The 16,319-nt window shown below is 38.1% G+C and overlaps 1 protein-coding gene across 11 annotated transcripts in view; it reads left to right on the plus strand.

Moving 5' to 3' along the window:
• The window catches only part of LOC127649807 (zinc finger protein 239-like), a 128,976-nt gene that overhangs the window by 98,925 nt on the left and 13,732 nt on the right, over window positions 1-16,319 (plus strand). For 2 of the 11 annotated variants that reach the window (XM_052135063.1, XM_052135062.1), the window contains exon 2: window positions 2,638-2,859. The exons of 8 other annotated variants lie outside the window; for them this stretch is intronic. The gene's annotated coding sequence lies outside the window, so the exon portion shown is untranslated. The remainder of the gene's footprint in view (window positions 1-2,637; window positions 2,860-16,319) is intronic. One more of the 11 variants, XM_052135064.1, reaches the window with a different exon arrangement.

The following is a 16,319-nucleotide window of genomic DNA, read 5'->3' on the forward strand; positions in this document are numbered from 1 at the left end:
TGCAAATCTATTTTAGAAACAAGAACGTAAGTGTGAGTAGATGACAGGATTTTTAAATGATCCCACATACAGTAGGCACTTTATAAAGAAATGTTACCCTTGAAAATAGAGGACAGTTAAAATAATGAATTAATTATTTATCTTTGGAATTATCAAGAATTTTTTGAAGGCAAGTTATTTGTTCTCGAAAATGTATTACTTTATGTTCCTGAGTTATATTTACATACATCTATTTCTAAAGAGAACTTCCTTGTAGACAGCCATCCATATAAAAGCAGTGAGAAGTCTGATGTGGTTTAGGCAGGACTGGAATAGACGTCTGTTCGGGTTGACACGGGTTAGGGCCAACATCTGTTAGTTCTCCACATCTTCAGCTGGGGCTCACAGCAAACCTGCAATAAAAACAATACAATTCAAAAATAGCCATCCTTGATTAAAATATTAAATCTTATCTGGTCACAGGAGTAGTTCAATAACTGTAACAACTCTTCTGATGCCTTTAATATCCCTAGAATGGCTTTTGTATCATGGGGGACACAAGCATTTGAGAGGCTGAGGAGAAGAGCATTGAGTAATTTGGCCAAATTTCTGTGAAAATTATTAAAAATGGAGTCCCTACAAATACTGAGGTTATGTGACTTTGTATAAAAACTCTGGCATCAATTCACAATCTTAATTTTAAAGAAACATGGCAGAATTGTTAGAGGGTTAGTTCACCCCAAATGAAAATCCTCTCATGATTTATTTAACTTTAAGCCATCCCAGATGTGTATGACTTTCCTTCTTCAGCAGAACCGAAATTAAGATTTTTATAAACAGATTTCAGCTCAGTTTATCCATACAATACAAGTAAACAGGTGCCATCAGGCTTCTGGCTGTTTGATGGTTCAAAAGGCATATTTAGGCAGCATAAAATTAATCCACACGACTCTATTCAATCAATTAATGTCTTCTGAAGCAAATCAATATGTTTGTGTAAAAATCGCTAATTTTTAAAAAACTTTTGAAAAGCTTTTTTTTAAAAAAACTTCAAAAACATTGCTCGCTGCCAGCAGTCGATACATCAGTGATGTAAGCGCAATGGCGCATTCAATCGAGAAGTCAGAAGCATGTGCTTTCTATACAACAGAGGAAAGAATGTCATGCAAAAGTTAGGTCATTTCAAACAGAAATACAGCGCTGGGCGGAAGCAACGGCTTAACGTTAAAAACTTTTTAGTTATCTATTTATTTCTAACACCAACCTGTCGGTTGGCTACAGAAGACATTAATCGATTAACTGGAGTCCTGAGGATTACTTTTATGCTGCCTAAATATGACTTTTGGATAGTCAAACAGCCAGCAGACTGACGGCACCCATTTACTTGCATTGCATGGCAAATAACAGGAAACGAGTGCACAAAAAACAGCAGTCATAGCATGCATGCGCCAACCACTTGTGAGTGGGTGCACCTTCTAATGGAGCATAATTTGACATTCTCACATTAGACTGTGTGCAGATGCTGAGCGTTCGCATCAAAATCAAAGTATGGTTTGGGCTTTTGGGCCTTTACCATTCATTGATGATGTGGCTCTGTTGAGGAGATCCTCCCTAAAAAGAAAAGACATCACTCCCAGTGAAACTATATTTCAACAGTGGGTCATTTAATAATAAAGTCAAATCTTATTAATGCAAACTCTATAACAGAAATAACAGTTTATCCTATTTATCTCCACCATATATCAAATATTATGTCTTTTAATTACCTTTACAATACAATACTCAATATAATACCACTGTGTTCTGTGTTTGAGCCTCTTAAGGATGGATTTACCACAAAGACAGTCCCTAACAAAACTGCTGCAGAAAAGTTATAACAATAATTTAAAAGTTACAACAAATTAAAGTTATTACAATAGTTATTATTGTCTAAAAACTATTACCTTCTGAAGCATTAATCAAATGACACAGGAGTTTTAAGGCACTGCATGACTTTCTGAAATTAAGAAGTACGTACAAGTGACATTATTAAACAGTATTATTACACAGATGCACTACTAATGATCATCATAGATAATAAAAATATTATATTTAAGCATTTAAATAAAACACTGTTTCTCAGCTAAATGTATAGGTACAGCAGAAAATAATGAGACATACAATTGTAATATAATAAAGATAACTTTTTTCACAGTTTTATTGAAGTGAAATATGTAGAAAAATAAAATTGATGTACAATGCTTTACACTATGATTTTTTTTTTCTTTTCCAAATTAGTAAAACAAGGGGAAAATGTAACCAATATACACTTAGTTATTAAGAGAAATAAAAGGGGAGGGAAGAGGGAAAAAAGATAAAAAGAGAATCCAGTGTACACAAATTACTGAAACACATAAAAGATAAAAATAAATGAATAAATAAAACCCTGACGTCAACCTACCCCCTACCCAATCCCTACCTGCTCGCTCCACATCCATCCATTAACAAATTATCTTTGGCACTAGATCTCTCCAAAGGTTGCCAGATGGCAGTCAAACTTCTTGTTCTTCCCTCATATAGCTAAGCCTCTCCACCCCCAGTAGTCAGCTCTGCTTTCCATATATACAATATTTTTCCGTTATTATTCCGTTATTCAATTGTTAACGCGTCTGATTACAGATCAGAAGATTTTAGGTTTGGCTCCTGGCTGTCTTTGATGGCTTCTCTTTTTTTGCACTCCCTGACTCTCACGGCATTTCAAAGCTACTTTCTTGGAATCATCAGCTCTGTGTATTAGGAACTCTGCGGTGTCATGCACAACAAGCCACGTGATAAAATGCTCAGATTGACGATCTCAGAAGCGGAGACAACTGAGACTTGTCCTCCACCACATGGATTGAGGTGAGAAACCGCACCACCATGAGGACCTACTAAGTAGTGGGAATTGGGCATTCCAAATTGGGAGAAAAAAATACCATCCCAAGTGCATATGAGCATTCTTCTTTTTCCATACCTAGCCAGTTCGGGACTGCTGTGGTACCATTCAAATAAAAGGCAAACATGTGCATATTTGCTGCCCAATAATAGAAGATAAAGTTGGGAAGGCCAAAACCTCTTTCTGTTTTAGGTTTACATAGATGAGATTTCTTAATCCTATGTTGTTTTTTGTTCCAAAGAAACATAATAGAATCAAGCTGTGCAAAGAAGGATTTCAGAATAAATACAGGAATATTTTTGAACAAGTACAAGACTACCTGTGGAAGACGTATAATATTTTGTTTTAGCATTTATTCTCTCAAGTATGGAGAATGGCAATGTTTGCAATAATGAATATTTTACTGTATTTTTGAAATAAGAGGTGGGATATTGGCCTTAAAAAAAATGGAATACCCAGACAACTAAACTTATCGGAGGACACCTTAAATTGTAACCTTTGGGTCTCGAACTTTAATAGGCATACGTTTGTCCAGCTTTTCATCCAGTTTATTCTGTATCCAGAAAAGGTGCCAAAAGTGGCAGCCAAATCTAGAATGTGAAGACTACTAATTTCAGGTTTTCGAATTAAATTCTAATGCATGTTCTGATTGTATCATAGCCACATATCACAGGTTCTTCCTGAATAGTCTCAGCCAGGGTTTCAAGGACTAAAGCAAACAGCAATGGGCTTAAAGTACAGTCCTGCTCATTTGATTTCCCTCCCCTTTTCACCCCAATTTCGAATTCCCTATGCACTCTTAAGTAGAGGTCGACCGACTAATCGGCCGGCCTTTTGCATTTTTTAACATAATCGGCATCGGCCAATATCCGAGTATATCAAGCCGATTATTAGGCAGGCGCATCTGTGGGCAGCCTAGTGTTGTTGTGGAACACGTGTTCGACGCAGGCTGCCCCTAGAGTCATTTTCCAGCAGAGTGAGCAGACCTCATCCAGTGCCTAAGGAAGGAGCTAAGTTCCTTGGAGAAAACAGTAAGGATTACATTTGTATAACTTCTTTATATTTAATTAAAAACTTTTGATATGTTACTGCCAACTTCAAGAAAAACCGCGACATGACGTTCGGCTACTTTGGATATTGATAGCGTAGTTGAAGTTGCATTATCACAGCAGAAGGGTTGCTATCATGTCACAATAAGTAAGCAAGAATTTTGCAATTACAGACAGTGAATCTGAGACTTTTATTTGTTCTGTTTGTGTGTCTTATATTTGAGAGGGTTGTCACTCAATGCAGAGAAATAAGTCATAAAAGAGATACCAACGTGCTATAGGCTAGTGAAGGACTGGCTTTGTAAGCTCGGACGTTATCGGTTCTGCTGTCGGTACTGGAGAAATTAAGAAAATACATTTATTATTGCTATAAAGAGAAAGTTATTTTATCTCGCCAGCCATTTCTATAATATGAAACCATTTGTCTGTGATTCAATTTAGCTATTCGCAGTCAGAGAGAGAGAGAGAGAGAGAGAGAGATCTCTCACGTGGTGCTACAGCGAGCACAACACGAGCCCTGCTTAATGAGTGACAGAACGAAACATTCAAACGTAGCCTGGTTTAGATCTGTGATATTAGTCTGTGTGTGAAAAAGAATATTTATACGTAAGCTGCATTCTGTCTAGCACAACTTCCCTTCACAGCGGTGCACTGACATTTCTCCCTAAAACTCAAACTTAACGTCAGAGTCAGCACGATCGTTGCAGGACGCGTTTAATAATAAAAAGAGCGCAAGAGATACAGTTCCCAAGGCGGCGCACGCTCCGATACAGACCACAACGAGACAAGCAAAGTATAGGCTACTTTGGGTTTCATGTGCGTGTCTAAACGATCAAATATACTCAAAAATATGTCAATACGACCGGCTTGGAGATTCACTTAAACACAGTTTATGTCTTAAATGGATGTAGTTATGGCGCATCAGGAGTCTATTAGACTCGGTCTTAAAGGGGAAGCTGTCTAATACACATGCTGACGATTGAGCCAATACTGCGAATCAAACAACAAAAGGCAAAGAGAAAATCACTTACAGCTCTTGAATGAATAACTTCTGCATTAACAAGCATTAATCTATCTATGATAAACTATGCAGTGTTATTTTACAATTGATTACTTTATTAGATTTCTTTTTAGACCACACCTGAACAGTAATGTTAGTAGACCTTCCTGAAATTAAATCACTGTGCCTATATAACGTTTATCTTTGTGTAATTGTTTTCTTTTGTTTATCTTTGTTTAATATATATATATATATATATATATATATATATATATATATATATATATATATATATATATATAAACAAAAATAACTGTTACTGAATACCGTTAAAGTACCGGATCGATAAGCAGTATCGGTAAGATAGTAATACCATTAAAACCTTAACGATACCCGTCCCTAGTTATGCCTGTGCTTCTCTTGGATGCTCTGAATATTGGATTACGTGTCTGGATTGCCCCTTAATTAAAGCTGCATTTAGATCTCTACCTTCGTGTCTCGTAGCAGTTCGTAACACCTGCTTTGTTTATTTAATATATTTGTTATACATTATTTATACAATATGTTTTACATTATACATTTTTAATTTAAGTGTACAAGTGCAGATTGGTCAAGTGTTCAATAAATGTATTTGTTGAGAAATTTTGTCTATCTTAAGTAATTATTTGTGTTACATTTTATCTTTCAAATAAAAGGTTCAAATAAGAGGTTAAAAACAAGCACATATCGGCCAAATATCGGGCAAAATAAATCGGCAGCATTAATCGGCCATCGGCCGACCCGGATTTCAAAAGATCGGCATTGGCCTGAAAAAAAACAATATCGGTCGACCTCTACTCGTAAGTCCTCATGCTGATGTAGTGACTTGCCTCAATCCAGGTGGCGGAGGACGAAACTGGAATCTGCCTCCACGTCTGAGACCAGGCATCTTATCATGTGGCTTGTTGAGTGCGCTACCGCAGAGATGTAGTGCGTGTGGAGGATTCACTCTATTCTCTGCGGCATCCACGTACAACTCACCACGTGCCCCACTGAGAGCGAGAATCACACCATTATAGCGACCACGAACAGGTTACCCCATGTGACTATACCCTCCCTAGCAACCGGGCCAGTTTGGTTGCTTAGGAGTCCTGGCTGGAGTCACTCAGCACGCACTGGATTCGAACTTGGTACTCCAGGAGTGGTAAACATCGCACATTAGAAAAAATATATATATATTAGGGATAAACCCAGTCTGATCTGGATGTGTCAGTAAACATCGCACATTAGAAAAAATATATATATATTAGGGATAAACCCAGTCTGATCTGGATGTGTCAGCCTGCTGATGATCTGGTTAAGTCTAGTGACGAGCATATTTGCTAAAATGTTTACATCTAAATTTTGAAGAGATATCGGCCTAAACGATCCCACCTCTTGTAGATCTTTCCCCCTCTTTGGTATAACCATGATAACCATTTCATACATAGTCTCTGGTAGTGATCCTGTAGTGATCCTGTTTCCAGTGAGTGGGTAAACACACTATGTAGGCATGGGGAAACAACACTGGACATGTGCTTATTAAATTCAGCTGTAAAGCCATCGGGACCAGGGGCCTTACCAATTGTTAGGGTACTATTTGCATGTTTAATTTCCTCTACAGACAAATCCATATTCAGAGACTCCAGGTCCTTCTGATCCAATTGGGGTAAACAGCATTTCTGTGAGAATGTATCCATGGGCCCTGAGTCTGTAGTAGTTCTGGACATATATAAAACCTTATAAAACTCATAAAATCTATTATTAACATCTTCCGAAGAGACTTCCATTTTTATTATTAATACTATGTATAGTCCATTCACTAGCTTATGGTGCAGTCTTGATAACAGTTTGTGAGGCATCTCACAGAGTTAAAAAAAAATGTTTTAAGCTCAAAAATAATTTACTGATATTAGAAGAGATCATTTTATTGTATTTATATTTTATGGCCAATATTTGTTTAGATGTATCCATAGAAGGGTGTGGCATTTTCTTTGTCCAACAATTCAATGTATAATTCTACTATTAATTTTATTTTTATTATGTGGGCCCTCAGATATATGCCTTAAAAGTATCCCATAGTGGATTTGAGGAGGTTTCAGTATTCTCATTTATCTAAAAAAAATATTTTGGTTTGGGTCTCAACATTATTGCAAATTGCTGGGTCATTGAGAAGTATAGATTTAAATCTCCAACAATTTTGTCTTACTGCTGGGTAAGTATAGAATCAATTCCATGCCACATATATTTGCAAAAATATAAAGTATTGCAAAATAAAATAAAGTTTTGCAAAACAAAAAAAGTATTGAGCAAACAAAAAAAAAATGTTAAAACAAAAATTAAGTATCACAAACGTAAAATAAAGTATCGAGAGAAAAAAAGAAAGTTTTGCAAACAAAAATAAAGAATTGCAAAATATAAATAAAATATAGCAAAAACCAAGATGTAATTAATTGCAAAAATCAATGACTGTTGTAAAATAATCTAAAGATCTTTTATCCTTTTTTATCTCTGCAACAGATTTTTAGGCAGCAATGATTTTGCCACACATCTTTTTCTTTGCAACGCTCCTTTTAATCTGCATTTCCATCACGTGTGAGCTCGTGATACCGTTTTGCCTTTGCGCTTCACTTTTCTCTGCGTTTCACTTTATGGCACTGTTTTGACGTGGGGGTGGAGTCAGGGGATTGGGGCTTGTACAACGGGCTCAGTTATGCCTCTCTGGAAGTTACGTCATTAGCTTGAGACACGGATCAAACATCATGGCTGAGCAAACGCATGCAGGTGGATCTCAGGTATATAAAGTTGATTGTTTAAGGAAACTCATTTTAAAATATTCAATGGGGTATACCCGTCAAGTGAATTTTTAAGACAACGGTTTAATTTAGAAGAAAATGCCTGTACTTTTTGTCAAATTGACAGAGATCATCTTTTTTTCTCGTTTTACTTCAAATACTTTTTGGGAAAATATGTCTTATTGGTTGGAATCAAAGATTCACTCACTGCCCACTTTTGCTAGGAAACATGTTATGTTTGGAGTGCTGTTGGACGAGAAAAGAAATGAATTTCTTATTAATGTAATGTTGATACTGGGCACATTTTTCATTGGTAAGTCCAAATGTATGAAGACGAAACCTTATTTTTCTGTATTTAAAAGAAAATTGATTTGTAATTTCTTTCCAGCGTTGGAATGTATGAAAAGTAAAAAGGCCCAGAAATTGGCTGGAATAATGAGAGACCTTGAGCTCTTAAAAGAGGAATAAAGAGACCCCTCTGTATTTGTATTTTTTATTTTATACATTTATTTTAACTGATATGTGCCTTGCTTAATACTCATTTACCTGTACTTACCAATGCCATTGTAGATGTACATTCTGTTTTTTGTTCTGTTCTTGGTGTTCAATAAAATAAAAATTGTTTCCTTTTATTTAATTAGCATTAAATGTGCTTTAACAGCGTTTGCTTCAGATAAAGAAGTTAGAGATCAGTTAAAAAGGTGGATTTATTAGCCATACTCGCTAACATAGCCAGCATCCGCAGTTTATTCTCTCTCAATTGATTCTTATGTTTATTAGGGCCCAAGCACAAAGTGCGTAGGACCCTATTGTTTTCGTTAGGATTATTATTATTATTATTATTATTATTATTTTTACGACTATTGGGGCACTTTTGGGGCTCTTAACGTGCTCAAAAACTCTTGAAACTTTGCACACGCGTCAGAACCCGCGGCTGTCAGGGCCGGGCTGAAGCTGGTACCCGGGCGTGGCAGGGGGCTCGACAGCGCCCCTGGAACAGGGTCCGAAAACTTGGTCTATAACTCAAACACGCTTGCATGTAATAATATGAAACTCGGTGCACGTATAGATCTCATCGTTTCATATATCCTTCATACTTTTACTTTTTACCCCAGACCAACAGGAAACCGTCTATTTAGGGTTGTTTGAAAACGCACGCAATGGAATTTGGAATACTCCTCCCAGAGAATTCCACCAATCGCCACCAAACTCGGTCAGCATGATGTCAAGACATTGAGCATGAAAAATTGCCGGCAGATTTTTGATATCTCTAACGGTTTGGCCGTGGCGAGGAAACGAAATGATGGCGCTAAAAGAGAAACAGGAAGTGTGTTATAACTTCTGCATACATTAATTGATCTCCATGAAACCGCAGCAGCGTGATCGCTGGAAGAAGCCGATCGCATGGACGTGACTATTGTCAGTCAAAGTTATAGCGCCACCAACTGGCAGAAGGAAGTGTGTCACTTTCAAAATGCTTTGAAATCACCCACTTATTTTTACCCGATTTACTTAAAACTTTAGGTGTATAATGTAAACACACGGCAGATGTAGACATGTGAAAGGATTATTGATATCTTCGATACTGTCGCCGCGGCAACACTTCAAACTCGAATATTATTTTTTGATGCTTTTGAGACTCTTAGCATACTTGAAATTGCATGAAACTCGACAGACACATCACATTTATTAGCCAGTACACATGTGCAAAGTTTCAGAAACGGGCGTGGTGCAGGGGCTCAGTAGCGCCACCTTTTGACAAAAGTGGGGGGGTTGCTTTACACTTTGACCCACAGTCACAAAACTCAGGAATTATATTGTTCTCATCGAGCCGGACAACTTTCTAATTTACAGTCATTAGCTCAGACCAACAGAAAGTCAGATATTGTGGTTTGAATGTGGATGTTTTGGAGAATTTTCTCTCCTCTCTCACTGACCCTACGTCTCTCTGTGTCTGGGGGAGGGTGCTGATTTTGCTGAGGAGTGAAAATGCTTTTATTTTTGTTTTTCAAGGTTTTGGGGCCCTTAACGTGCTCGAAAACTCTTGAAACTTTGCACACGGGTCGGAACCCGCGGCCATCAGGGTCGGACCGAAGATGGTACCGAGCGTGGCAGGGGGCTCGACAGCGCCCCTGGAATGGGATTCGAACACTTGTCCATATATCAAACATGCTTGCATGTAATGATATGAAACTCGGTACACTTGTAGGTCTCGTTGGGCGAACAACTTTCGTGCTCTAAGTTTTACGCCAGCCCAACAGGAAGTCGGCTATTATGGGTTGTTTGGAAACACGTGCTCTGGAATTATATATATTCCGCCTAGAGAATGAATCCAATCGCCACCAAACTCGGTCGGCATGAAGTCAAGACATTGAGGATGCTACATTCGGACGGATTTTTGATATCTCGAACGGTTTGGCCGTGGCGAGGAAATTGATTTATGACTAAAAAAGGACACATGAAGTGTGTTATAACTTAGTTAGTTCTATCTACATTTACAAAACTCGGCGTGTATATTGTTCTCGTCGAGCCGAACAACTTTCTAATTTACAGTCATTAGCTCCGACCAACAGAAAGTCAGATATTGTGGTTTGAATGTGGATTTCTTAAAATTTTTCTCTTTCTGAGTGACCCCTCCTCCTCCCTTTCTGTGTTTTTTCTCTCAGTGTCTCTCTGTCTGACAGACAGAATGGGCCTGCCAAATTTTTTTTTGTGTGTGTGTGTGGGGAGGGGAGGGGGGTTCTCTGTTAGGTTTAGATTTGCTTTTTGATTGTTTGATTGTTTTTCAAGGTTTCTGGGACTTTTGGGGCCCTTAACATGCTCGAAAACTCTTGAAACTTTGCACACAGGTCAGAACCCGCGGCCATCAGGGCCGGGCTGAATCTGGTACCCGGGCGTGGCAGGGGGCTCGACAGCGACACCTGGAATGGGATTCAAACACTTGTCCATATATCAAACATGCTTGCATGTAATAATATGAAACTTGGAACACTTCTAGATCTCGTCGGGCCGAACAACTTTCTAATTTACAGTCATTAGCTCAGACCAACAGAAAGTCAGATATTTTGGTTTGAATGTGGAACACATTTCAAATTAACTTTGAAGCTCCAAAAGCACATCAAAAGTAACATAAAAGAAGGGAGTGTGTTATAACTTCTGCATACATTAACTGATCTCGATGAAACTTCAGCAGTGTGTTTGCGGGAAGAGGCCGGTCGCATGGATGTGACTACTGTGAGTCAAAGTTATAGCGCCACCAACTGGCAGAAGGAAGTGTGTCACTTTCAAAATGCTTTGAAATCACCCTCTTATGTCTCAAGTGATCAAACAGACCAACAGAAAATCAGATATTTTGGTTTGAATGTGGAACACATTGCAAATGAACTTTGAAGCTCCAAAAAGCACATAAAGGCAGCATAAAAGCAAGGAAGTGTGTTATAACTTCTGCATACATTAACTGATCTCGATGAAACTTCAGCAGTGTGTCACATGGATGTGACTATTGTGAGACAAAGTTATAGCGCCACCAACTGGCAGAAGGGAGTGTGTCACTTTCAAAATGCTTTTAAATCACCCTCTTATGTCTCAAGTGAACAAACAGACCAACAGAAAGTCAGATATTTTGGTTTGAATGTGGAACACATTGCAAATGAACTTTGAAGCTCCAAAAAGCACATAAAGGCAGCATAAAAGCAAGGAAGTGTGTTATAACTTCTGCATACATTAACTGATCTCGATGAAACTTCAGCAGTGCGTAAATTATAATTACATTAATAAACCTGAACAGAGACCTCCGGATAAATACTGGCCTTCTGGATTAACACGTTTAAGTGCTGCAAAAGATATTGACCTATGACATCAAAAATTATTCTACATTTGAATTACCTCATAGATGTGACTATTGTGGTTCACGGTCCTAGGCACTGTCCCTGTCTCAAATGGCACACTTCATATGAATTTTCAGTCTTGTGTACTTATTTCGTGTGTCCATTAACTCCATGAGACCGTAGGGTGTCTCATTTTTCATTTTAGGTATCGGAAGGGTGCTCACGCATACTTTGTGTTTGATATGTGCCCTCCATGCGAACTTTTGCAGCGCCCACGCTGATGCGAGCTCTACAGCACACGTCTTCTCGACGGTCAAAGCGAGGTTACGTTATTGCCCATCGTGCACAGCGACCCTAAAGGCACGGGGGTGGCGGTGCCACCGGCTTGGGCCCGCCATCGCTGCTCGCAGCTATATTTTTATAGATTATAATTGTCTATACCATAGTATGTTGTCTTCTAAAAAAATGTAAACTCCATATTTAGATGTAACATTATCACTGTTAAAGGAGACAATAAATAGATTACAGATAAAAAGTTAAACGATCGTAACAAATAAGCATCCCAGGAAACGATCTACAAACAATAAAAGAACATCACTTATAATGTTAATTGTGCAAAAGCAAAACAAATTTAACAGATTGATTCTTAAGAGTAGGTGCTGATAACCTGGTTATATCCTGCTGATTATACTCGAGGCAGAGAAACAGCAGGAGAAAGCTGTTGTTGTTGCTGCTGCTGACCCTGAGCTGCCTGAATATGACCGAAGCTTTGAGTCAGAACACTAATAAGATTCGTCACGACATCTGGATATTCTCTCTGCTAAATGTGACATGGCAAATCATTACATGAGATGACCTAGATACACGTACATTTACTGTGAGCATTGTAAGAACTTAAGTAGCTTGTGAACAGGTTCGTTGAGCAATGGAGGAGTCAGGAGACAGCGAAGCAGGTTTGAAATCAGCACTTTAATTTCTTTCACGAACATACGACGGTCACCGCCGTAGAAATGTAAACAAACAAAACAAAACCACACTCAGTCTGTGGAGCTTTCTGAATCCACTCTCTCTCTCGACACTTGGCGTCCCTTTAAATGTCTTTCTCCGTATCACTACAACAAGACACAGGTGTTAGAGATAACTACAAACCAGGTGACAAGCCTTACCGCTCTCTCTCTCTCCCGCAGACCGACACACGACAATGCCACATAGCTGTAAAACGCAGGGTTAAGAATATAGGGGATGTGAACATTTTATATTTCAAAACTTTATTTTTAAAGACAGAACACATGCACGTTTGTTACGATCGTTTAACTTTTTATTTGTAATCTATTTATTGTCTCCTTTAACAGTGATAATGTTACATCTAAATATGGAGTTTACATTTTTTTTAGAAGACAACATACTATGGTATAGACAATTATAATCTATAAAATAAACATAAGAATCAATCAATAGTCCAATCAATTGAGAGAGAATAAACTGCAGATGCTGGCTATGTTAGCGAGTATGGCTAATAAATCCACCGCTTTAACTGATCTCTAACTTCTTTATCTGAAGCAAACGCTGTTAAAACACATTTAATGCCAATTAAATAAAAGGAAACAATCAACTTTATATACCTGCGATCCACCTGCATGCGTTTGCTCAGCCATGATGTTTGATCCGTGTCTCAAGCTAATGACGTAACTTCCAGAGAGGCATCACTGAGCCCGTTGTACACGCCCCAATCCCTGACTCCACCCCACGTCAAAACAGTGCCATAAAGTGAAACGCAGAGAAAAGTGAAGCGCAAAGGCAGAACGGTATCACGAGCTCACACGTGATGGAAATGCAGATTAAAAGGAGCATTGCAAAATAATTAGTAGGCATTGCAAAGAAAAAGATGTGTGGCAAAATCATTGCTGCCTAAAAATCTGTTGCAGAGATAAAAAAGGATAAAAGATCTTTAGATTATTTTACAACAGTCATTGATTTTTGCAATTAATTACATCTTGGTTTTTGCTATATTTTATTTATATTTTGTAATTCTTTATTTTTGTTTGCAAAACTTTCTTTTTTTCTCTCGATACTTTATTTTACGTTTGTGATACTTAAATTTTGTTTAAACATTTTTTTTTTTTGTTTGCTCAATACTTTTTTTGTTTTGCAAAACTTTATTTTATTTTGCAATACTTTATATTTTTGCAAATATATGTGGCATGGAATTGATCCCATAGGTAAGAGGAGCTTGGTCAGAAATGATAATATTATGATACTTCACATGTTGTACATACTGTATGGTAGTATTTTAGCATCCTCAAAAAAGTAATCAATCCGACTGTATGTACAGTTGAAGTCAGAAGTTTACAGACACTTAGGTTGAATACATTAAAACTAATTTTTTAACCACTCCAAAGATTTCATATTAGCAAACTATAGTTTTGGCAAGTCATTTAGGACATCTACTTTGTACATGACATGAGTAATTTTTCCAACAATTGTTTACAGTTAGACTATTTCACTTTTAATTTACTACTTGTGGGTCAGAAGTGTACAAGTTAACTGTGCCTTTTGAGCAGCTTGGAAAATTCCAGAAAATTATGTCAAACCTTTAGGCATTTAGACAGTTAGCTTCTGATAGGCTAATTGGAGTCAATTGGAGGTGTAACTGTGGATATATTTTAAGACCTACCTTTAAACTCAGTGCCTCTTTGTTTGAGATCATGGGAAAATCAAAAGGAATCTGCCAAGTCCTCCACAAGTCTGGTTCATCATTGGGAGCAATTTCCAAATGCCTGAAGGTACCACGTTCATCTGTACAAATAGTACGCAAGTATAAACACTGTGGGACCATGCAGCCATCATAACGCTCAGGAAGGAGATGTATTCTATCTCATAGAGATGAACGAAGTTTGGTGTGAAAAGTGCAAATCAATCCCAGAACAACAGCAAAGGACCTTGTGAAGATGCTGGAGGAAACAGGTAGACAAGTATATATATCCAGGCAAGTCAAGACAAGTATCTAAAATGAGCCCTAAATCAACATAAACTGAAAGGCTGCTAATCAAGGAAGAAGCCACTGCTCCAAAATCACCATAAAAAGCCAAGTGCACATGGTGACAAAGATCTTACTTTTATATAACTCAATAAATGTTCTCTGGTCTGATGAAACAAAAATTGAACTGAGGGCCATAAAGACCATCGTTATGTTTGGAGGAAAAAGGGTGAGGGTTGCAAACCTTAAAACACCATCCCAACTGTGAAGCATGGGGGTGGCAGCATAATTTTGTGGTGGTGCTTTGCTGCAGGAGGGACTGGTGCAATTCACAAAATAGATGGAATCATGAGGAAAATTATGTGGATATATTGAAGCAACATCTCAAGACATCAGCCAGGAAGTTAAAGCTCAGTTGCAAATGGATTTTCCAAATGGACAATGAACCCAAGCATATCTCCAAATTTGTGGCAAAATGGCTTAAGGACAACAAAGTCAAGGTAATGGAGTGGCCATCTTAAAGCTCTGACCTCAATCCAAAAATTTGTGAGCAGAACTTAAAAGGTGCGTTTGAGCAAGGTGGCCTACAAACCTGACTCAGTTACACCAGTTCTGTCTGAAGGAATGGGCCAAAAGTCCAGCAACTTATTATTAGAAGCTTGTGGAAGGCTACCCAAAACATTTTCTCCCCTTTTTTGCCCCAATTTGGAATGCTCAATTGTCAATGCACTCGTAGCGTAGTGACTCGCCACAATCTGGGTGGCGGAGAATGAACCTCAGTTTCCTCCGCGTCTGAGGCTCATAGAGCCACGTGATCGTAAAGACAGTGGGTGTGGAGGTTTCACACCATCCACCCGCCCCACCGAGAGCGAACCACATTATAGCAACCACGAGCAGGTCACCCCATGTGACTCTACCCTCCCTAGCAACTGGGCCAATTTGGTTGTTTAGGAGACCTGGCTGGAATCACTCATCACACCCTGGAATTCGACCTCATGAACACCAGGGGTGGTGGTCAGCATCTTTACATGCTAAGCTACCCAGGCCCCCCTGACATTTCACATTCTTAAAATAAAGTAGTGATCCTAACTGACCTAAGACAGGGAATTATTCTATGTTTAAATGTCAGAAATTGTTAAATGTATTTGGCTAATGTGTATTTGTTGTGCAAAAAAATTATTAACCAGCCATTATCACTGCGTAAGAGACACTCTGAATCAAACAGTCTTTTAAAAGAATTTATTCTTGCAAGAAGGACCCAGTCATTACACAGGAATTACTCTGTGACATGAGTGAGACCCTGTCGGGGAGGGCTGAGTTGTTTTGTATACCTCTTTTCCCCAAGGTCTCCAACATAAGCAGATCCTCCCCCTCTACATTACTTAGATACAGGGATTAGGCTTCTAGCATTAAAATTTCTACAACAATTCCCCGCTTTTTATCATTCAGATTACTCAATCACAATAATAAACAATTAGACAAATTTTAAGTCATATCATCACACTTACACTCTTCATCTCTGATTTTTGCATAAATTATCACTCTCTTAAACATTTGTGAAATAACATTTGGAAAAAATTAAAAAGCTTAGGATGTTTTTTTGTGGGGGATAGTCCCTTAAGTATTAGCAAGCAAATAAAGACTATATCTGAAGCCGGGCTAAAGGAGTAAACACTGTTACTGCACTTCCGACATACAATCAGACCCTCAGTCACCTCAGTATAATCAAGAAATAATGTACAGATTAAGTAGGAAAAACG

The sequence above is a fragment of the Xyrauchen texanus genome, chromosome 9, assembly GCF_025860055.1.
Source record: "Xyrauchen texanus isolate HMW12.3.18 chromosome 9, RBS_HiC_50CHRs, whole genome shotgun sequence".
Lineage (NCBI taxonomy): Eukaryota > Metazoa > Chordata > Actinopteri > Cypriniformes > Catostomidae > Xyrauchen > Xyrauchen texanus.